Genomic DNA, 23,161 nt, shown 5'->3' with positions numbered 1-23,161 from the left:
ACCTTGGGCCAGTCATACTTCTCTGAAGTCTCTCAGCCTCACTCACCTCACAGGGTATTTGTTGTGGGGAGGAAGGGAAAGGAGGTTGTGAGCCGCTTTGAGACTCCTTAGGGTAGTGATAAAGCGGGATATCAAATCCAAACTCGTTTTTCTTCTTCTTCTTTTTCTTCAGAGCATGATTTATCCAAGCACCGGGTCCTGTGCAGTGTTGAAGAAGAAAGAGACAAAAATAACATGAAGTCAAAAAAGGAAAAGAAGAAGAAAGAAAAGGCTAGACGGAATGAGGCTAGACTGAATGGAAATCTCTTTGGTGAAAGAGACCATCTGTGAACTGTGTGGGGAATCCCACCCATACCCAGTGACGTACCACATGAGACAAGCTCATCCAGGTAAGATGCTTGTTTCATGAAAGTGATTTTTTGCATCATGCAAAGGACCCTTGCTGCATATGGTCAAGAGAATGGGAACTGACCCAGAGGTGTTTGAGGGCTAAGCTATGGACATGATGGCAGCAGTCGTGTTTTGTTTCATCATGTGTTTGCCCCGTTCACGTAAAAACCAAAGAACATGGGATATGTGGGGGACAGATGGACCGGAATTGGGTCGGCCACTTTTGTCCGGTAGGAGGGACAACACACAGGCCAAAGGTTCGCAACTCCTGCTTTGAAGACTAATGGTTTTTTGTTGTTTAGTCATTTAGTCGTGTCCGCCTCTTCGTGACCCCCTGGGCCAGAGCACGCCAGGCCCTCCTATCTTCCACTGCCTCCCGCAGTTTGGTCAAACTCATGCTGGTAGCTTCAAGAACACTGTCCCACCATCTCGTCCTGTTGTCCCCTTCTCCTTGCATCCTCCATCTTTCCCAACATCAGGGTCTTTTCCAGGGAGTCTTCTCTTCTCATGAGGTGGCCAAAGTGTTGGAGTCTCAGCTTCAGGATCTGTCCTTCCAGTGAACACTCAGGGCTGATTTCCTTCAGAATGGAGAGGTTGGATCTTCTTGCAGTCCATGGGATTCTCAAGAGTCTCCTCCAGCACCATAATTCAAAAGCATCAATTCTTCGGCAATCAGCCTTCTTTATGGTCCAGCTCTCACTCCCATACTACTGGGAAAACCATAGCTTTAACTATACTGACCTTTGTCGGCAAGGCGATGTCTCTGCTTTTTAAGATGCTGTCTAGGTTTGTCATTGCTTTTCTCCCAAGAAGCAGGCGCCTTTTAATTTCGTGGCTGCTGTCACCATCTGCAGTGATCATGGAGCCCAAGAAAGTAAAAAACTTCTGGGAGTTCTCGGTCCATATACTGCTTGAGCCTTCCTTGTAGAATTTTAAGCATAACCTTGCTAGCATGTGAAATGAGTGAAATTGTGCGGTAGTTGGAGCATTCTTTGGCACTGCCTTTCTTTGGGATTGGGATGTAGACTGATCTTCTCCAATCCTCTGGCCACTGCTGGGTTTTCCAAACTTGCTGGCATATTGAGTGTAGCACCTTAACTGCATCATCCTTTAAAATTTTAAATAGTTCAGCTGGAATATCATCACTTCCACTGGCCTTGTTATTTGCAGTGCTTTCTAAGGCCCATTTGACTTCACTCTCCAGGATGTCTGGCTCAAGGTCAGCAACCACACTACCTGGGGTGTACGAGCCATCCATATCTTTCTGGTATAATTCCTCTGTGTATTCTTGCCACCTCTTTTTGATGTCTTCTGCTTCTGTTAGGTCCTTACCACTTTTGTCCTTTATTATGGTAATCTTTGGATGAAATGTTACTTTCATATCTCCAATTTTCTTGAACAAATCTCTGGTTCTTCCCATTCTGTTGTTTTCCTCTATTTCTTTGCATTGCTCATTTAAGAAGGCCTTCTTGTCTCTCTTTGCTATTTTTTGGAAATCTGCATTCAATTTCCTGTATCTTTCACTATCTCCCTCACATTTTGCTTGCCTTCTCTCCCCCCCTATTTGTAAGGCCTTGTTGGACAGCCACTTTGCTTTCTTGCATTCCCTTTTCATTGGTATAGTTTTCGTTACTGCCTCCTGTATAATGTTGAGAGCCTCCATCCATAGTTCTTCAGGCACTCTGTCCAGCAAATCTAAATCCTTAAACCTGTTCCTCACTTCCACTGTGTATTCATAAGGGATTTGATTTAGATTGTATCTTACCGGCCCAGTGGTTTTTCCTACTTTCTTCATTTTAAGCCTGAATTTTGCTACAAGAAGCTGATGATCTGAGCCACAGTCAGCTCCAGGTCTTGTTTTTGCTGACTGTATAGAGCTTCTCCATCTTTGGCTGCAGAGAATATAATCAATTTGATTTCGATGCTGCCCATCTGGTGATGTCCATATGTAGAGTCGTCTCTTGTGTCGTTGGAAAAGAGTGTTTGTGATGACCAGCTTTTTTGCTTGACAGAACTCTATTAGCCTTTGCCCTGCTTCGTTTTGATCTCCAAGGCCAAACTTGCCAGTTGTTCCTTTTATCTCTTGACTCCCTACTTTAGCATTCCAATCCCCTATAATGAGAAGAACATCCTTCGTTGGTATCACTTCTATAAGGTGTTGTAAGTCTTCATAGAAGTGGTCAATTTCAGTTTCTTCAGCACCAGTAGTTGGTGCATAAACTTAGATTACTGTGATGTTATAAGGTCTGCCTTGGATTCGTATCGAGATCATTCTATCATTTTTGAGACTGCATCCCAGTACAGCTTTTGCCACTCTTTTGTGGCCTCTTATGAGGGCCACTCCATTTCTTTTATGGGTTTCTTGCCCACACTAGTAGATATGATGGTCATCCGAACTGAATTCGCCCATTCCTGTCCATTTTAGTTCACTGATGCCCAGGATGTCAATATTTATTCTTGCCATCTCATTTTTGACCACATCCAACTTACCCAGGTTCATGGTTCTTACATTCCAGGTTCCTATGCAATATTTTTCTTTACAGCATTGGACTTTTCTTTCGCTTCCATGCATATCCGCAACTGAGTGTCCTTTCGGCTTTGGCCCAGCCGCTTCATCAGCTCTGAATCTACTTGTACTTGTCCTCCGCTCTTCCCCAGTAGCATGTTGGACACCTTCCGACCTGAGGGGCTCATCTTCCAGCGTCATAACTTTTATATGCCTGTTGTCTTTGTCTATGGAGTTTTCTTGGCAGGGATACTGGAGTGGCTTGCCGGTTCCTCCTCCAGGTGGATCACGTTTGGTCCAAACCCTCCACTATGACCTGTCCATCTTGGGTGCCCTGCTCGGCATAGCTCATAGCTTCTCTGAGTTCTTCAAGCCCCTTTGCCACGGCAAGGCAGTGATCCATGAAGGGGAATTCTAACAGTAGATTCATCCAAAGGCCAAATGGTGGGTGACTGACAGCATGTGCCCCTAAACTGTAGTTCTAACTTGGAGGTAGACAATGGCTTCAGTTGAAGAGAGTCCTTTCTTTCTTTATTTTTATTACTGTAATTAATTAATATACTAATACTATTAATTACATTCCCTCCAAGGAGCTCAAGGTGGTTTCTATCTTCTCCTCCTCACCCACAGCGAGCTGCATTTCTGAGTGAGGGATTTGGAACCCTGGTCTCTCCCCAGGTCACAGCCAGATCCTTGATCCACAGTGGTTCCCATCTTTATAAAAAGCCTCCACCTAAAGGAGCAACGTGTTTGTTGCCTGGGATCCTGTAAGGCAGGGAAGTGATTTTGCCGCAATGGAGCATGGACCTGTGTGTGAATCCAGTCCCAGCAAAACATCTTTGGGTGCCATTGCAAAGTCTCGTAGACTCTCCCACTCGGTCTGAGTTAATTCCGTAACAATCTGAAGTAACAATCTGGGTGGCAATCTGTCCACAAGCGGCAGGACTGAGAGCCCTCCGTGAACTCATTCTCTCTCTCTCTCTCTCTCTGCCCCACTTTTAGCAAATACAGATCTTTGGGAATATCCAGTACCTCCTTCAAGATCACCCTAGTCGTGTGCCTAACAAGTAAGCAGATCACTGTGTTATGGGGTTTGGGTTTGGGTTTGGGGCAGCTGCTACAAGGAAGGTGCGCAGTCAGATGTGAAACACGCCAATTCCCTCTTGAGCTGAAGGGAGCCTGAATTTGACTTACCCCAACCTGAATGAGCAAGGGACACGGGTGGCACTGTGGGTTAAACCACTGAGCCTCTTGGGCTTGCCGATCAGAAGGTTGGCGGTTCAAATTCCTGCGACGGGGGAGCTTCCGGTTTGGATCGCCAGCAGTATGGGAGCGCGGAGAAGTTGCTGAACGACTTCTCCGAACTGTACGGGGTTTTTGAGGGGCAACGCAAAGGCACTGCGACCCCCAAACCTCAAGGGGGGGCCCCTTGAGAGAAGCGCTGCCAGCAGTGTCGGAGTGGTCTGAAGTTCTTTTGAGTTTTTCTACTACTGGGGAAGACTCAGGAGCGATGGGACCGAGAGATGCATTCCGGTAAGCTCTGCGGACCCCGTACGGCTATGCCTCGAGCTCCCGCTGAAAAGCGGCGACAAACCTCCGTAATTTTTTAGAACTGCCGCCCTTGGTGTCGACTGATAAATGTTGGAACCGAAAAATTGGAAAAATAGAACCCAAGGCGCGACGGATGTTAATAGATTAAGTTAAGGAGCCCAACCTGTATTTTGGATCTAAGATGGCGCTGGGAATCTAATCGGGAGAGTGAAACAAAGTAACTTTTACTCACCCGCTGCAGAAATATAGAAGGGGAAGTCCCCGTCGGGAGTTTCGCGGGGCAAAAGTAACCAGCAGAAAAGTAGCTAATTTGAAAAGAAAACCTTGGAGACTTTGTATTGTATTCCTTAAGCGGTTTATGGGAGAGCTTTGATAGAGGCTTAAAGGGAGCACTGAGAAGATTGTACGGAGCTGACAAACAGAAGCGGAGAAGACGAGAAGAGGGGGAGGAGAGAGCTTATCTGCATAAGGCACCGAAGAAGTAAAGCTTCCCCCACCAGCCTTGGTGGTGGGGTTAAAAATTTATTCCGACCCTCCGTTCCCCCCTTTCTTTCTTTAAGTTTCTCAGTTCCCGGCCGTTGTTACATTTCATCAATAGCGGGAGGAAAACCTCGCGCAAAACCCGGGTGCATACGATACAACAGCTTTATCCTCACCTGGCAGTAGCCCTATTGGAACTGTTGGAACCTGCATGGGCTTTAAAAGATTTTAAAGGACTTTAAAGGACCCCCCTACTTTTTTCTGGATCTAACTTGGGTCACGGAAGCGGCCTCTCTTTCTGGCCCTGATCTACGCGTGGAACACATTCTCCCAGGGGAGGCAGAAGCCCCACCTCCTACCCCATTTTGTTGGGAAGTTGGAACGGAAACCAGACTCTCCCCCCCCCTGGAGGAAATTTTTTAAGCCCTGCAGAGAGACTCTGAAGCTCTTTGGACTTCTAGCCCTGCTCTTGCCTCCTGTCTCTCCCTTCCCCCCTGCTTGCCCTTTCCCCCTTTTTTGTCTGTACCCCCCCTTTCCTCCTGCATTTACCTCCTCAGTTTTGGCTGCCTTCACAGGAATACCAACCAGACAAGAGTCTGTAGCACGCAGAAACAGATTAAGCCAAACAAGTGGCTGAAATTCAAGAGAGAGACTCTTGCCTTATCTCATTTACTTAGTTTGTTTCTACTTTTCTGGGTACCCCGTTGTCCCCCCCCCTACGTCTTTTCTCTTTTATCACCTCCCCTCCATCTTTTTACCTTCTTTACCTTCCCTTTTCTTCCTCTTTCCAATCTCTTCTCAACTACAACCTCCCCAATATTTAAGCGCAACAGCTTTCTAAGTAGACGGGAAGGTTTCAGTATTGTGCACAGATATATTGTTAACGGTAATAAGCTGGTTCCCTGCCTACCCACCGTTGAATGGTTGCTGAGACCTTAAACGGGGAGGGGGAAAAAACTGGTTGGTTTAAGTTAATATCTGTAAAGCGGGGAACAACTGTCTATCGATTGTTGAGTTAGATAGAGCAGTCTCTACCTTGACCCAAAGGACAATTCAAATATAACATAGGCAGGGAGAAAACACTAGACGTGTTTCTTAGTGTAATTTCTTTTGAGATAACTAAAAGTACCTAAGATTGTGCGCCCTCTAGGGGAGAGCTACAAAAACTTTCAAGTCGGTTTATTGCTGGAGACAGGAGGTGCAGGAGGAAGTAGACCGGGCAGATGGCGGGGAGGGACGGGAAGAAGTCCGTGGGAACACCAATAGAGAGGAAAATCTCAAGACAAGAGGAAATAAGAGACTTAGATGCATTATGGTTGAAAATAAAAGAGGAATTCAGACAGAATGAAACTCACATGGAAAAAAAGTTAGGAGAGATGCAGGAATCTTTTGATAAAAAGATTGAAGTCGTGGTAGGGGAACTGTCAAATAAGATAAAAGATCTAACGGTCCGAACAAAGTCGTTAGAAGACTCAAACAAAAAAATGCAAAGAGACATGAAAGACCAGAGAAGAGAAGCTGAAAAAACTAAAGAGAATTTTGGAGAACTGAGCAAAAGTCAAGACCAGGTCCTAGACAACTTAGCCTTGATGGAGATGAAACAAAAACAGTTAAATTTAAAATTTAGGGGAATAGGGGAAGAAAGGGATGAAGACATTAAAGGAAAAATGATCAAAGAACTGGCGACATGGTTAGTATTAAAAGAAGAAGAAGTTGCGCAAACGATAGAAAATGCTTTTAGAATAAAAATAAGACCCAAACAAAATAGATTGAAAAAGGTTCCAGGAGACTGCTTAGTGATTTTTAAATCGATAGAAATGAGAAATACGATCTTGAGAGAAAGCTATCAGAAGAAATTGGTAATTGACGGGAAACCAATCATTATTTTTAAAGAAATACCAATCAGACTCCTTCGCAAGAGAGATGGCTACAAACAATTAGTTAGTACCTTAAAAAAGAACGGCATACAACACAGATGGGAATTCCCAGAAGGGATTTCCTTTTTTTACAAAGGGAAAAGATTCAAGATAACTGAAAATCAGGAAGTCAGCAAATTCTTACGCAGATATGAAAAAGATCTCGGGGGGACGGAGGAGAGACATGGAGGGAGAGATGGAGAGAGGGAGGAGAGAGGGGGGGTTTGGGGGGGAGATTGGAGAGTGGGGGGAGGGCGGAGGGAGGGGGAGGAGGATGAGGGTGAAGTGGCAGGGGAGGAGGAGGCGGGAGAGGAGGAAGAGGAAACAGAGGACAAAGTCACCCGAATCTAAATCGGTTAAAACCTAAATCGGCAAATTACTGACTTATCAGTAGATAAAAGTGATAATGAATCTTAAAATTTTAACATGGAATGTAAACGGTTTGAACGAAAAAACTAAAAGGAATAAAATTGTAAATGTATTGAAAAAGAAAAAATTGGATGTAATTTGTATACAAGAGACTCATGTAGCTAAAAAGCACAAACATGTTTTAGTAAATAAACACTTAGGAACGGAATTTATAAACTCCACGGAAGAGGAAAAAAAAGGAGTGGTAGTATATGTCAATGAAAAATGGGAACCAAAAATGATCTACAAGGATGAAGAGGGAAGGATACTGGGGGTTCAAATCTGCTTCCAGGGAGAAAAGATCAACGTGGTAAATATCTACGCCCCAAACATAAATAGGCCGGAGTTCTTCAAGAAACTAGAACAAGTGTTATTAGAATTAGGAGACAACAAGACGATACTATTGGGAGACTTCAATGCGGTGCCGACTCTAGAAATTGATAGACAAATGGAAAAAAGAAAACGAAAGCAAGGAAAACTACCGAAATCATTTCAAGATTTGGAAGAAAATATGGACTTAATAGATATATGGAGACATAAGCACCCAACAGAAAAGCAGTTCACCTTCTTTTCAGAGGTGCATAAAAGTTGGGGCAGAATAGACCAAATTTGGATTTCGAGGGCACTTACCGTAAGAACCACAAAATGTGAAATCCAACCAAGAACCCTCTCCGATCACAACTCAGTAACATTGGAAATAAAAGGCGTAACGCATGGAGGCTTTAGATGGAGGCTGAATGAATATCTACTAGACAATGATGAGGTTATCGAAAAAGCTAAAGCCACTCTAAAAGAATACTTCGATCTGAATCTGAACACAGGAACAAATATAGAAGTGGTATGGGATGCCAGTAAGGCGGTACTAAGAGGTCTGTTTATCCAGCAAAACAATTATAAGAAGAAAATAAGACAGCAAAAGAAGGAAGGAAGAAGGAAGAAATTCTCAAGCAGCTAAGCGAGTACGAGAAAAAATTAATAGATCACCCGAAAGATGAACAAAGCATACAAACAATAAAAATATTACAAACACAATATTCAATGCTTACGAGCCAAGAAATTGAATGGAAAATTAAATCAATGAGGCAAAGATACTTCGAATCAGCGAACAAAACGGGAAAATTCTTAGCTTGGCAACTGAGAAAAAGACAGAAACAGAATGTGATAAACAAAATAAAGGTAGAGGAAAGAATACAAGAAAACTTTCTTAAATTCTATGAGAAGTTATACAAGAAAGGAGAAGAAGACCCAACCCAAATAGAAAGATATTTAAAGAGCTGTAAAGGGAGGATCATTACAGAAGAAGAAAGACTTCAACTAAATAGACCCATTAACATAGAAGAGGTTCAGAACGCGATGAAAAAAATGAAAGTAGGAAAAGCACCAGGGCCGGACGGTCTCTCGGCTAAATATTACAAAGTCCTGGGAAGCCAACTGTCACCAGTGCTTTGTGATACTATGAACAACATTTTAGGAGGAGGGAAAATACCTGAGTCTTGGAGGGAAGCTTTTATAACACTAATCCCAAAACCAGACACAGACAAAACGTGCATCAAGAACTATAGGCCAATATCTCTATTGAATAACGACTATAAAATATATGCTGACATTATGGCAAACAGATTGAAAAAGTGCCTATCAAACCTAATCCACAAAGATCAAGCAGGCTTCCTCCCAAATAGGTTCCTGAAAGACAATGTGAGGCACATCATAAACTTAATTGAATATTTGGAAATCAATAATGACATACCAGCAGCCTTGATCTTTATAGACGCAGAAAAGGCGTTTGATAACGTCTCTTGGTTGTTTCTATCAAAAACTATAGAAAAGGCAGGGATAGAGGGCAAATTCTTGAAAGGAATACAGGCAATATATTCAAATCAATGTGCCAAATTGGTAATAAACAACAATCTTACAAACACATTCCAAATTGAAAAGGTACAAGGCAGGGATGCCCTCTCTCCCCGCTCTTATTTATTATGGTCTTAGAAGTCCTGGTGAACAAAATAAGATCAACGCCTGAGATACGAGGGATCAAAATAGGATCAAAGGAATTCAAATTAAAAGCCTACGCGGATGACTTGATGCTATCCTTAGAAGAGCCGCAAGGAAGTATTGACAAAGCGTTGGAAACACTAGAGGAATATGGCAGACTATCGGGCTTTAAACTGAATAGATCAAAGACAAAAATGCTGACAAAGAATCTGAAGAACGATGTGAAGGAAAAATTAGAGAGACAATACGGAATCAAAGTGGCTAAAAAAATAAAATATTTGGGAATTTGGCTTACACCCCAAAATATAAACCTAATTGAAGATAATTATTCGGCGACGTGGAACAAAGTTAAAAAAGACCTGGATGTTTGGAATAGAGCTAACCTCTCGTGATTGGGCAGGATGGAGGCAATAAAAATGAATATTCTCCCCAAGATGCTGTTCTTATTTCAAAATATTCCTGTTATTAGAGGGACCAAAATATTTAAAGACTGGCAAAGAATTCTCTCAAGATTCATATGGCAGGGAAGAAGGCCAAGGATTAGATTTAAATTACTTACAGACCGAAAAGAGAGAGGAGGGCTCGCAGTACCCAACCTGAAATTGTATTATGAAGCTGCCTGTCTATGTTGGGTTAAAGACTGGATAACCTTGGAGAACACTGATCTATTGGACCTCGAAGGCGCAGATAACAGGTTTGGCTGGCACGCCTACCTTTGGTTAAATAAGGAAAAAGCACATAGAGGATTTTCGAGCCACATCATTAGAGGTCCTTTGTATGAAGTTTGGGGGAAAAACAAAAAAGTGCTAGAACGGAAAACACCCTGGTGGCTGTCCCCAACAGATATCCTATCAATTAAAAAAATAAATCTGGAAGAGCAAAGATTGACATATGAAGATCTATTGGTAAGCTTTCATGATAGCTGGAAATTAAGACCGTATGAGGAGTTGAAGGAGAAGCTGAAGGGTTGGTTACAGTACCATCAGATCAATGCAATATGGACAGAAGATAAGAAAGTAGGAATGAACGAAAAGAAATCCAAATTTCAAATTGAAATAATAGAGAGTAAATCTAAGTTATTATCCAAAGTGTATAACATCTTACTGGAATGGGATACTGTCAGGGTTGCTTCCAGATCCTAGCTCACAGAGGATCACGCCAGCCAGCGATCATTAAATAAAAGTCTTTATTGAGTTACAGTCTCCATTCTCAAGCTGCTGCGTGCAACTCTACGTCTTATGCTTAGATCGGCGAAGCTCCGTCTGAGTCTCCGCCCCTTGTGCACCAACTTAATATCCTAGCCCTGCTCCTTTTCCGCCTGACAGTTCTCCTCTGGGTCCCTCTGCCCCCCGGGGTCTCTTCCTTCCGGGATTCTTCTGACGCTGACCCCCCGGACCCTCCTGTCTCCTTGCGCCGGGCTTTAGGACCTGGCTCCCTTTCCGGGCTGCCTACTGCGCCACCTTCCTGTGCATTTGAACTTGGCGCGCGCGCCCAACCTTCCACTTTCCGTCTAACCGTCTCTTCGCTCCCCGATGGAGGTGTGGCCACTCCTGACTCGTGCCCTCCCTCCTGTTGTGAGCTGCCAGCGCTTGATCCCTGGCGCCCTTCCTCTTCCCTGCTCTCTGGCGGTGACGCTGGTCCCGATTTCCAACTGCTCCCCTCTGAGTCCCCTCTGGCTCTATCTTCCTGGGGTGTCCCCCTAGTCTCCCCCCTTGCCCTGACCACTGGTGCTCCTTTTTGTGAATCTTCTGATTCACTGGAAAGACTCGGAGATCTCGGGTCATCGTCATCACTCATCTTTTCTTCTGCCTCCTCCCCCTCGCTCTCTGTTTCCTCCCTTGCCCTCGTCTCTGCTCCTGAACCCCTGACAGATACAAAAGATGAAGAAATTAAAGAAGTTATGGTTAAGTGGGCGAGAGATCTGGGGTACAATATAGAATATGAGAAATGGTCAAAATTATGGAATGAGGGAATAAAATTCACAGCAAGCGCTGCAATTACAGAAAACTTAGAAAAGATGATATACAGATGGTATTTAACACCAGAAAAATTAAATAGGATGTATAAGACTGGTAACAAGGTCTGCTGGAAATGCAAAACAAAGGAAGGTAACTTTATACATATGTGGTGGATATGTGAGGAAACGAAAAAGTTTTGGAATCAGATATATAATGAGTTAAAAAAAAATATTCAGATACACATTCCCCAAAAAACCAGAGGCCTTTTTATTAGGGATGGTTGGAAAAGAAATACCGGAAAAAGATAAAACCTTATTTCAATATTCAACAGCAGCGGCTAGAATGTTAATCGCTCAAAATTGGAAAAGTACAAATCTACCAACGGTGAGGGACTGGCAAATGAAACTATATGATTTTATAGAATTGGCAAGAATGACGCAAAGAATCAGAAATCAAAAAAATACAAAGTTAAGGGAAGACTGGAATAAGTTCACGGCTTACATTGAAGGTAACTTTAGTAACTTACCAACTACAGCAGGTCTGATATAAAACTTCCGATGTTCTAAATTAAAAACCAATACCAGCAGTAAAATGAAATTATTAAAAGTAGAAACCCGAAATCAGGAGGGAAGGAAGTGAATGTATCCTAATTGTTATTTGTTTCACTTTTTTGTACCTTTTTTCTTCTTTTTCACTTTCCTTTCCTTTCTTTTTTAGTGCCTTTTTTCGTTAACTTACTTAATTATGGTGTGTATTTAAATTTTCTCTTTTTTTATTGAATTGTCTGTTTTTCTATTTTTTTTTTTTTTGTATGTGTATGATGAAGGAAATATAATAAAAAAAACATTAAAAAAACAAATTCCTGCGATGGGGTGAGCTCCTGTTGCTCGAAAGCAGCCACAGGTGAGGCCCCCATCCAAAGAGCGCACCTCCCAGGGAGAGGCTTAGAGGTGGGCTGGGGTGGGAGGCCAGGGGGTGCCGTTTCCCTCTTGCTGGTGTCTAAGGGTAGAGGCTCCCCTTATTCCCAGAGGCAGCAGTGGGAGGGTGGGGGCAAATTTGAAGCTCACCCAGGCTTGCTCTGCTCATGGAGAATACCCCCAACTTGCTCACGGGGAAGTCATACGAGATCCTCTCTCGGTGGAGCCTTCCTTCTGATCTGTTTGTGGGGAGCTTAGATGCCTCATCCTTTTGAGCTGCAAAGTGTCTCCTTAAAAGAAAGAATTGGGAGGTGGTGATGGGTGCTGAAGGGGCAACAGGGTTTAGTGAGCAGGAAGAACCTGTGACAGGGGGCAGTTCAGACTCTGAGGCTGGAGCAGAGGAGGGGGTTCAAGAGGCTGCTGCAGAATCCAGAGAGGCTGGGATATGTGATCCATGAGAGGCAGTCAAGTACAACGTTCATTCTAATGCTAGAGAAGACATGCAGGGGAATGTTGGGTCCAGCCAGTTGAAACTTCCTGTTCCTCCTGGCTGGAGCATCCTTGCTTTGCATGTGACTAAAGGTGGGCTTCAGCAAACCTGTCCAGGTAACAAAAGGACAAATCACCTCTGTCCTTTCGATTGCCATCTTTGTTTGACCAGCTTCTAGCTAGGACTGCTCTGCTAGCTGTCAGCTAGCAGAAGCTCTGGGATTATTCCCCCATATGGGGTAGATCCACATGTACATATTTGTAACTAAGTCTGTCTTTGGGAATCCAACTGTGAACTGATGTGAGTAAACATCTTTCATCATCTTTGAATAAGACTGTGGCATCTTTATACTTTTAAGAGGGATTCAAGGGAAGTTACCAGGAACGTACAATTCAATCTGAGACAGACTGAATTGTATGTTGGAGGGGGAGATTTCCAGCTGGTGGCAGAGGACAGAGTGACTCCAGGAGACATAGGTGTAAAAACCCAAACTAAAACGAAGACTTTATTACAAAATAATAAACACAAACTCTGGTGGGTGTTATTCCTGCAGGCAGGCTACAAAACTCAGCTTTTTTCCTTTATAGCAACGGCCAGCTGCAGCCAATTAATCCCAGAAACTTCTTAAAGGTATACACACATGTTTCTGTGCCGAATGTCCCCTAACACCCCCTCTCATTCAAACAGAAACAGAAACAGTACTTTAAACATATACAGACATATTTACACATCACACACAACAATTCCTAATTTTGTCACCAGTTGTGCATGTTTTTCAAAAGTTAGTGCTTTTGTAAATACATCAGCCATATTTTGCATACTCTCACAATACAGTGGTGCCTCGCAAGACGAAATTAATTCGTTCCGCAATTCTCTTCGTCTTGCGGTTTTTTCGTCTTGCGATGCACGGTTTCCCATAGGAATGCATTGAAAATCAATTAATGCGTTCCTAGGGAAACCACCTTCAGGCCAGGTCCGGGGACAGTCTGTCCCCGGACCTCTTCTGAAGGCTGGGGGGGGGGACAAGGGCTTTTCTTCCCACCCCCAGCATTTTAAAAAACCCTGGGACAGCGGAGGACTTCTCCGCTGTGCGGGGCTATCTTAAAATGCTGGCTGGCGGCATTTTAAAATCGCTCCGGACAGCGGAGGACTTCTCCGCTGTCCGGGGCGATTTAAAAGCCCCTGGGAAGGCAGGCGGGGGGGACAAAGACTTTCGCCCCCTGCCCGCCTTCAGAAGGTGTTCCCGCCCCCCGCCCCACTTCGGAACAGCTTTCCGAAGTGGGGCGGCGGGGCCAGGTGTTCCCGCCCCCCTCCCCACTTCGGAAGAGCTTTCCGAAGTGGGGCGGCGGGGCCAGGTGTCCCCGCCCCACTTCGGAACAGCTTTCCGAAGTGGGGCGGCGGGGCCAGGTGTTCCCGCCCCCCCTCCCCACTTCGGAAGAGCTTTCCGAAGTGGGGCGGCGGGGCCAGGTGTTCCCGCCCCCCCTCCCCACTTCGGAAGAGCTTTCCGAAGTGGGGCGGCGGGGCCAGGTGTTCCCGCCCCCCCTCCCCACTTCGGAAGAGCTTTCCGAAGTGGGGCGGCGGGGCCAGGTGTCCCCCCCCCCACTTCGGAAGAGCTTTCCGAAGTGGGGCGGCGGGGCCAGGTGTTCCCGCCCCCCCTCCCCACTTCGGAAGAGCTTTCCGAAGTGGGGCGGCGGGGCCAGATGTTCCCGCCCCCCTCCCCACTTCGGAAGAGCTTTCCGAAGTGGGGCGGCGGGGCCAGATGTCCCCGCCCCCCGCCCCACTTCGGAACAGCTTTCCGAAGTGGGGCGGCGGGGCCAGGTGTTCCCGCCCCCCCCGCCCCACTTCGGAACAGCGTTTTAAAATGCTGGGGGTGGGGAGCGAAGCGCTGCCGACCCCCAGCATTTTAAAATCTCCCCGTGTCCCGGGGAGGTTTTAAAATGCTGGGGGTCGGCAGCGCTTCGCTCCCGACCCCCAGCATTTTAAAATCTTAAAATGCTGGGGGTCGGCAGCGCTTCGCTCCCGACCCCCAGCATTTTAAAATCTTCCCAGGACACGGGGAGATTTTAAAATGCTGGGGGTCGGCAGCGAACGCTTCGCTCCCGCCCGCCAGCATTTTAAGATCGCCCGGGGCAGGCGGGGGGGAGGCAGGCGGGGGGGAGCAAAGACTTTTGCCCCCCGCCGGCCTTCAGAAGAGGTCCTCTTCTGAAGGCCGGCTGTGGGCGAAAGTCTTTGCTCCTGACCGCCAGCATTTTCCTATGGGCTTTCGTCTTGCGATGCAAGCCCATAGGGAAATTCGTCTTGCGAAGCGCCTCCAAAACAGAAAACCCTTTCGTCTTGCGGGTTTTCCGTCTTGCGAGGCATTCGTCTTGCGGGGTACCACTGTATTATTTCAGCATTATCAGGTTTTGCTTCACATTCTCAGCCACATTTGGAAATTTAATTTCTAAACTGTTTCTAAACTGCTCAGACCCAGCCAAAGTTATTACAGCTTGATTGTCTTCCCATATTTGAACTGGATAATCACATTGTATATCTAAATCCTTGAGGATCTGAACATAAAATTTTATTTCATTACACAACTCTGATAAAGCACAGTATTCAGCCTCTGTTGAAGATGTGGCCACGATACCTTGCTTTTTGGACTTCCAACCGATCAAGGAATCCCCAAACTGAAATACCATTCCAGAAATTGATTTTCTATCAGGCAGGTTGGCCGAATCGCTGTCAACGTAACACTGCAATTTTGTAGACCCTGAAGATGGTAGTCTTAAACAATAAGTGTTTGCTTTAAATACCGGAAAATACTTTTTAAACCTTTCCAGGCATTTTCTGAGGGACAGCTTACTAGTCTGCTCAGTATTCCAATTGCATAACTCAAATCTAGTCTACTCCACTATGAAATGTATAGTAAACGTCCAACTATTGAATGGTACATTTCAGGACTTACAGGTTCTGTGCATTCTCCTTCATCCTTGAAAAAACCTATTTCCATTGGGGTTTTACTCCCTTGCAGTTTTGCATATTGTTTCTTTCAAGTAACTCCATTATTTTGTCTTTTTGACTCAACAAAAAACTTCCATCGTTTGTTCTTTGAATTTCTAGACCGAGATAATTTTTTACTGGACCCAAATCTCTTACTTTAAATTCCTTTCTTAGTTGTTCTGCAAACTTTTCCACTTGCTTGTCACCTTTTGTAGAGTAAAGCAAATCATCAACATTAGACAGGCATAATTCTTGTTTATCACCCTTTCCTTTAGTGTACAAGCAGTTATCAGCTAAGCTTCTTTTAAAGCCAAGATTTTTTAAAGCATTATCAAGACACTCGTTCCAATTTCTAGCTAACTGTTTGAGCCCATAAATTGCTTTGTTCAGCCTATATACAGAATTCTGTTCGCCTGCCTCAAAACCTGGCACTTGGGGGAAAAGGCCCTTACTGTGGGGACTTTCAGATGCCTTTGCTGAACAGCATATGCCTTCACAAACCCACTGAGCTTGGAGGGCGACACAGCCCAGAAAGGCGCCGCTGACGCTTCCGCGGCCTCCACCGCCACAGCAAAGGAGCTCAGCAAATTGGTCTCAATTACCTGCCTACCTTGGAAGTAGTCCCGCGGAGAACCCTCCTGCAACACCCGACGGAGCCAATGAACCAAGGTGATATTTTTACCAACTTGACCTTTACAAGATAAATAATGGTGATGACCAGGAGTAGCGGTAGAACACCAGGCTTTTATCGGACTGATCTAAAACCTCTATCTAAAAGAGCTACCCTAAAGGGAGCTCAAACAAAAAGCACTCGGCCCTTTAAGAATGGGGGTAACGTCAAGCCGAGTGAGAATCAGCAGGAAACTGAAACTTCTCCCTCCTGCACTGTGCAGAGAGAGGATTGTGTAGAAGAATGCCACAACAAAGGTCCAATAAAGCCCAAAGTAAATCCAAACATAACTGGTACAGTCACCGAAGTACTCCCAAAACAGAGACTTAAATCCCAAGCTTCTCCCGAACCATCCCGAGTCCGAGAAGTGGAAGAACTGATGTTAAAACAAATTGCAGAGATGTCTTCGGGAAACCCTAAAACATCAAGAGACTCCTGCTTCCAACTTGAGACAAATGAGGATGAGGATTTATCAGTTATCAAATGGCTTGTGCTTTTAACTGAGGATATTGAAAATATAAAATCTCATCTGGCCACCTGTACAAAAATCCTCACTATAATAATGGACACTTGCAAAACTCTCTGTAGGGAATCCAGCGGGGTGACTGTAGAATTGGAAAGTAATAACAACTTCCTTCCTACCACCTGCAAAAGCAGATCACCAAGGAAGGCCAAGAGATCTTGTAGGGCTACTGCCTTGAAAAAGAGGCGCATAAGGGTAAAAAAGAGCAGAAATGTTAAAAATTTTAAGGCAGTGCGTTACAAAAAAATGGATTTTAAAAAGCTCTTTAATCTTCTCAAGAGTATCCCAATAACCGAGACCAGTGGGAACACTGAGAAACTTCTAACCAGGAAATCTTCTAAGCAAGAACGTTCTATAAACCCTTGCCCTGACGCTGCGATGGATTGCTTGGAACCCTGAACACCTACCCCAACACCTAACTCCAAGCAAGACATTTTGATCCAAGATCCATGGTCTTACATTCTATCTGTAGATGAAACCAATCCCTCTAAGAAGAGAAATCTGACAAATCTAACAAATAAAAACTGGAATCTGGTGCTGTACCGAAACAAACTTGTTTTATCAAATTATCCTAAACCCCCAGGACTCCTGTCACAAGAAGAGCGTAAAGCCCATCTATTGAACCTTTTAAAGATCTATATGCCGGGTATACTTAATAACCCTACTGATTTGGCCCAAGTGGAATATCTATACTTCAACGGATTCCTTGCCAGAGCGGTGGTCTCATTCTATGAGGGAAGACTGGCAAAACTAGTGTACAAATGTAGAGAACATCTGGAGACGAGTGGTATAAGAATCTCAAGGTACTTTAAGAATGAAGCACCTCCAATTCCACTTATCCCCCATATTGTAAATTTGCCAAAAACTCAACATGAGATTGATCAACACGTTCTAGAACAACGTTTCCTAAACTCCTACCCACTCAAACCTCTCTTGTACCTGTGATACATTGACGATATTTTTATCATCTGGACACATGGTCAACAGACCCTGGACACCTTTCACCAGAAATTTAATGATTTTCACCCCACAATCAACCTTACAATGAATCAATCTATGCAAGAAATACATTTTTTGGACACTACTATAAAAATACAGGATGGGCGCTGTCAGGGCTGCCTCAGGTCTCAGCTCACAAAAGACCAACGCCAAGTTCTTCTTATATACAAGGATGTTTATTGCAATTCATTATTGGTTCCACAACCGAGGCGTGCAGCCCCACGTCTCTTAGCCTTAGACCATTGAAGTCCCTTCTGAGTCGGTCCCTCCCCTACCAGGGACGCGGACTTATAAAAAATATTGGGGGGGCCCGGGAAAGCTCATGAATAATAAATAAGCTCATGAATATGCAAATAAAGTGGCGCCGCCTCCTCATGAGCGAATAGGGGAGAGCATGCTGCGCCTATTAATCAGCTCCAAAGGAAATTGGGTGGAGCTTTTGCTCGGGAGGGAGGGCAGAAGGCATGCAGGCAGCCCGACCCTGTGCATTTTGGGCTGGGGGAGGGGCGGCGATGGCGCTCTGCTGGAGGGGCGCCGGAGATTATTGGGGGGGCGGAGCCCCCCAAACGAATTTTTGAGGGGGCTCGGGCCCCCTCAAGCCCCATGGAGTCAGCGCCTATGTCCCCTACACCAGCTTAAGATGCTTGCTTTGCTCCACCTCCTCCTGTCTTTCCTTTTCCGCAGGGTCTTTCTGCCCGCTGGAGTTCCGCCCCTCCTGGATTCCTCTGACGCTGAATCTCCCGATGGCTCTCCCTCCCTCCTGCGGGCTTTGGGACCTGGCTTCTCCCCCGGGCTCTCCGTTTCCCCGCGCGCTGGCACATTTGAACTTGGCGCGCGCGCCCAGTTTCCAACCTGTTATGTACTGAGTTGAATAGGATCCAAACTGCAGCAGTCTGATTGGTCCTAGAACAATAGGCTCCAAATTGCAGCAGTTGGATTGGTCCTAGAACAATAGGATTCAGAATGCAGCCGTCTGATTGGTCCTAGAACAATGCAGCAGTATGATTGGTTGGCAGGAACCACCCAATCCTGCTCCAGATTGAAGTGAATCCACAACCTGATTGGCTTACAGTAGAATTCCGGAATTAGCCAATCATGTGCAGCCCATTGTGTAAATAATGTATATAAAGCAGATACTGTGAGAGGACTTTCATTCATTCCTCCTCACCACTATGAGCTGAATAAAGAGCATGAAATCACTTTGCGACTCTGAGTATATTTCACTGGCGACGAAGGTGGGATCCCGCTGAGCTGACTGCGACACACAGCACCGCAGCACCGCCACCTGCCGCACCGCTGCCTCGCACCGTGTATCCAGGCTTCAGCTCCGGGACACAAGGAACTCAGAATGGCAACCGACAGCAGCTTCTCGCCGTTCAACCCAGCATCTGGAGACTGGGAAGCGTACGCCTCCCGTTTCACCTTCCTCCTAGAAGCCAAAGGGGTCACCGACGAAGAAGACGCCAAGAAGAGGGCGATATTCTTCAGCGTCTGCGGAGAGGAGACGTTTGAAATCGCCCGGGCTCTCCTTGCGCCTGAAGACGTCGCTACTGTTCCATACAAAACAATAATGGAACAGCTGAAGGGGCACTTTTCGCCGCAGCCCTCAGTGGTGGCTCGTCGAAATGCCTTCTACGCAAAGCGACAAGCCCCTGGGGAAACCATAACTGGGTTTGTGACCTCTCTCCGCCAAGCCGCCCGGTTCTGCAACTTCTCAGAGTTGGAGAACATGCTTCGTGACCGCCTCGTCGGTGGCCTGAAGGATGAGAAGCTGCAACGACGCCTCTACGCTAAGAAGGACCTAACATTCCAGGTTGCTCTGGAGGAGGCCCTGGCAACGGAAGCTGCCGAGAGGTCGACGCAAGAGGCACGGCCGAGCCTGCCATCCCAACCGAGGGTCCACCACGAAGACCTCACTGACGACTCAGGATCCGACAGGGAGGAGGTGCACCGAGTACAGCAGCGCACTCAAGCAGCGCACAGACCACAGCTGCCTCGACGAGAAGGAGGAAACTGCGCAAGCTGCGGGGAGAGTCACGAGAGGAGGACCTGCCGTTTCCGCAACGCAGAGTGCAGGCAGTGCAGAAAATCGGGACACATCGCCCGGGTGTGTCGGGCTCGGCCCACCCGACACCAGGCATCAGATGACCAACCCAAGAGCCCCAGGTCCCGGGGCCCAACGCACCAAGGCAACTCGACGGAGCTCACGGACTGCCAGGTATACCAGTTGCCCCACCCCAACGTAGAGAAAATTTATGTAGAGGTACAGATAGAGGGGGCCCCATGCCGCATGGAGCTTGACACGGGTTCAACTCTATCCATAATCTCGGCAAAGACCTTAAGGAAACTGTGTCCTACTGGGGGTCCCAAACTCAGGCCGGCCCCATTCACCCTACGGGACTTCCAGAAACGTAAGGTCCCCACAATGGGGGTGGGGACATTCAGGGTGCAATACCGAGGGCGGACGCGGCAACTGGACTTGCTTGTGGTCAAGGGCCCCTACATTAGCTTACTGGGATTGGCATGGTTTGGACCACTGGGGCTAGCTGTCACCGGGGTGAACCACACTAGCTTACAAGTGGACGTGGACGCCATATGCAAGGAATTTCCAGGGGTTTTTGATGGGAAATTGGGACAGTATACGGGCCCCCCCATTGCGCTACAGCTTGACCCCACAGTACGACCGGTCAGGCTCAAGGCCCGCCGGGTCCCGTTCGCCTTGAAACCCCGTATAGACGAGGAATTGGACCGACTCGTGGAGCAAGGAGTGCTGGAGCCGGTGCCTAATGCCCCCTGGGAAACTCCAATCGTCACACCCGTCAAGCCTAATGGTTCGGTCCGCATCTGCGCAGACTACAAATGTACCATAAACAAGGCCCTCACGGCCCACGCATACCCAGTGCCAGTGGTCAGCCATGTCCTTGCCACCCTGGCTGGGTCGAAAATTTTTGGCAAGCTGGACTTGGCCCAAGCATATCAACAGCTGCCAGTAGATGAGGCCACAGCAGAGGCACAGACGATTGCGACGCACAGAGGAGCGTTCAGGGTAAAGCGGCTGCAATTCGGGGTCAGCGTGGCACCAGGCATATTCCAGAATCTAATGGACTCTCTCCTTAAAGGGATTCCTGGTGTCACCCCCTTCTTCGATGATGTGTTGATTGCTGGGCCCACACCAGAGGAGTTTGAGGACCGCCTCCGCACCGTTCTGCACCGTTTCCAGACGGCGGGTCTCAAGGTGAAGCGGGAAAAATGTCTACTAGGAGTGCCTCAGGTGGACTTTCTGGGATTTATGGTGGACGCAGAAGGGGTCCACCCGACTGGGGACAAGGTACGGGCCATTTGTGATGCCCCAGCGCCCAAGAGCAAGACTGAACTTCAGGCCTTCTTGGGACTATTGAACTTTTACCATTCCTTCCTTCCCCACAAGGCGGCGGTAGCGGAGCCCCTACACAGACTCCTGGACAAGCGGGCCCCTTGGGTGTGGGGCCAGCGCCAGGAGGCCGCATTCCAGGCAGTCAAGGACTTGCTTGTCTCAAACTCTGTCTTGGCACACTTCGACGAGAGGCTGCCGGTGGTGCTAGCATGCGACGCCTCACCCTATGGCATTGGCGCTGTCCTGGGGCACCAACTTCTGGATGGAAGAGAGGTACCGGTGGCGTACTTTTCCCAGACACTCAACGCAACCGAGCGGAACTACTCACAAATTGACAAGGAGGGTCTGGCAATCGTGAAGGGAGTAAAAAAATTCCATGATTTCTTGTACGGGCGGCCCTTCACCGTGGTGACTGACCACAAGCCGTTGCTTGGCTTGTTTGCCCCCGAAAAGCAGACCCCCCAAGTGCTGTCTCCTCGCGTCCTCAGGTGGTCAATTTTCCTTGCCAGCTACCAGTATGCACTGATTCACCGCCCGGGGAAAGCGATGGGCCATGCGGACGCCCTCAGCAGGCTACCACTACCGGAAACAGGCCCTGACCCAGCACCTGCACAAGAGGTTATGAGCCTGGAGCTGCTTCCCGACCGCCCCATTCAGGCACAAGAAGTTGCACACCATTCCAAGAAAGATAGGGTCATCTCCCGGGTCCTGGACTGGGTGTGGAGGGGATGGCCCAGCAGCAGCCCCGGGCCAGAATTCGCCGGCTACACAACCCACAAACATGAACTGTCAGCCCACAAGGGGTGCCTGTTATGGGGAAGCAGAGTCATTGTTCCCCAGCCCCTCCGCAAAAGGGTCCTCACAGCCCTACACGAGACACACCCAGGGGTAGTAAGAATGAAGGCCCTTGCCAGGAGTTATGTGTGGTGGCCAGGGATCGACGGAGAGATAGAGGCCTGGGTCAAACACTGCCAGGCCTGCCAAGAATCCCGCCCAGATCCCCCAAGGGCCCCAGTCCAGACCTGGGAGTCCGCCCGAGCACCATGGTCACGCCTGCATGTGGATTTCGCTGGCCCCTTTCAGGGGAAAACATTCTTCATAGTGGTGGACTCCTACACCAAATGGCTGGAAGTCGCACTGGTACCGTCCACTTCCACGTCCGCAGCCATCCGGGTACTACGCAGGCTGTTTGCAACCCACGGGCTCCCTGACACTCTCGTCTCAGACAACGGGACTGCATTTACGTCAGGAGAATTCCAAACCTTCACAGCACAGAACGCCATCCGCCACATCCGTTCGGCGCCGTTCCACCCTGCCACCAATGGGCAAGCAGAACGCATGGTGCGGACCACCAAGGACACCCTTCGCCGCATGACGCAAGGGGACTGGGAGTACCGCCTTGCCACATTCCTTCTAGCACAGCACAGCACCCCCAGCTCAACGACTGGCCGGAGCCCCGCTGAACTACTAATGGGTCGGCGCCTTGCAATCAGATTGGACCGCCTTCACCCCGATAGAGCTCAGGATGAGGTAGTGGTGGGGGAAGGCAGGAACCCCCGGACCTTCGAGGCCCAGGACCCAGTGTACGCAAAGAATTTTGGGGCAGGCCCAGCATGGGTACCCGCCACAGTCACCAGGGTCACTGGCCCAGTGTCGTACGAGGTGCTAACGGATGGGGGGCAATGCTGGCGCCGCCACTGCGACCAGATACGGCGACGATTCCCGGGAGAAACCCAGGAGGAGGACAGGTCAGAGGAGTCCCAAGGGAACAGCGGGGCAGTGAGGCCCATAGAGCAGGAGGGGCCAGCAGGAGAGGCAGAATCAGTAAATACAGAGAGGACCCGTGAGGCCGAAAGGACACCAGAACCAGAACCACGACTGAGCGAGCCGGTTGCACCAGACCAAACAACCCCATCACAGCCAGCATCCTTGGAACATGAGCCAGAACCTGAACCCCGGACCAGGGAACAACCCAGGCCGCAACGCACACGTAGGCTGCCGGCATA

At 47.5% G+C, this 23,161-nt stretch overlaps 1 long non-coding RNA gene across 1 annotated transcript in view; it reads left to right on the top strand.

Moving 5' to 3' along the window:
* The first annotated feature begins 220 nt into the window (after window positions 1–220).
* The window catches only part of LOC309533352, a 30,432-nt gene continuing 7,491 nt past the window's right edge, over window positions 221–23,161 (top strand). Inside the window, exons 1-2 of the long non-coding RNA XR_014220159.1 lie at window positions 221–389; window positions 3,899–3,963. This is a non-coding gene — a long non-coding RNA (uncharacterized lncRNA). The remainder of the gene's footprint in view (window positions 390–3,898; window positions 3,964–23,161) is intronic.

The sequence above is a fragment of the Podarcis vaucheri genome, assembly GCF_965113315.1.
Source record: "Podarcis vaucheri genome assembly, chromosome: 5".
In the NCBI taxonomy this organism is placed as follows: domain Eukaryota; kingdom Metazoa; phylum Chordata; class Lepidosauria; order Squamata; family Lacertidae; genus Podarcis; species Podarcis vaucheri.
Note: the sequence above shows the minus strand (reverse complement) of the source record. Positions and strands in the feature narration are given on the sequence as shown.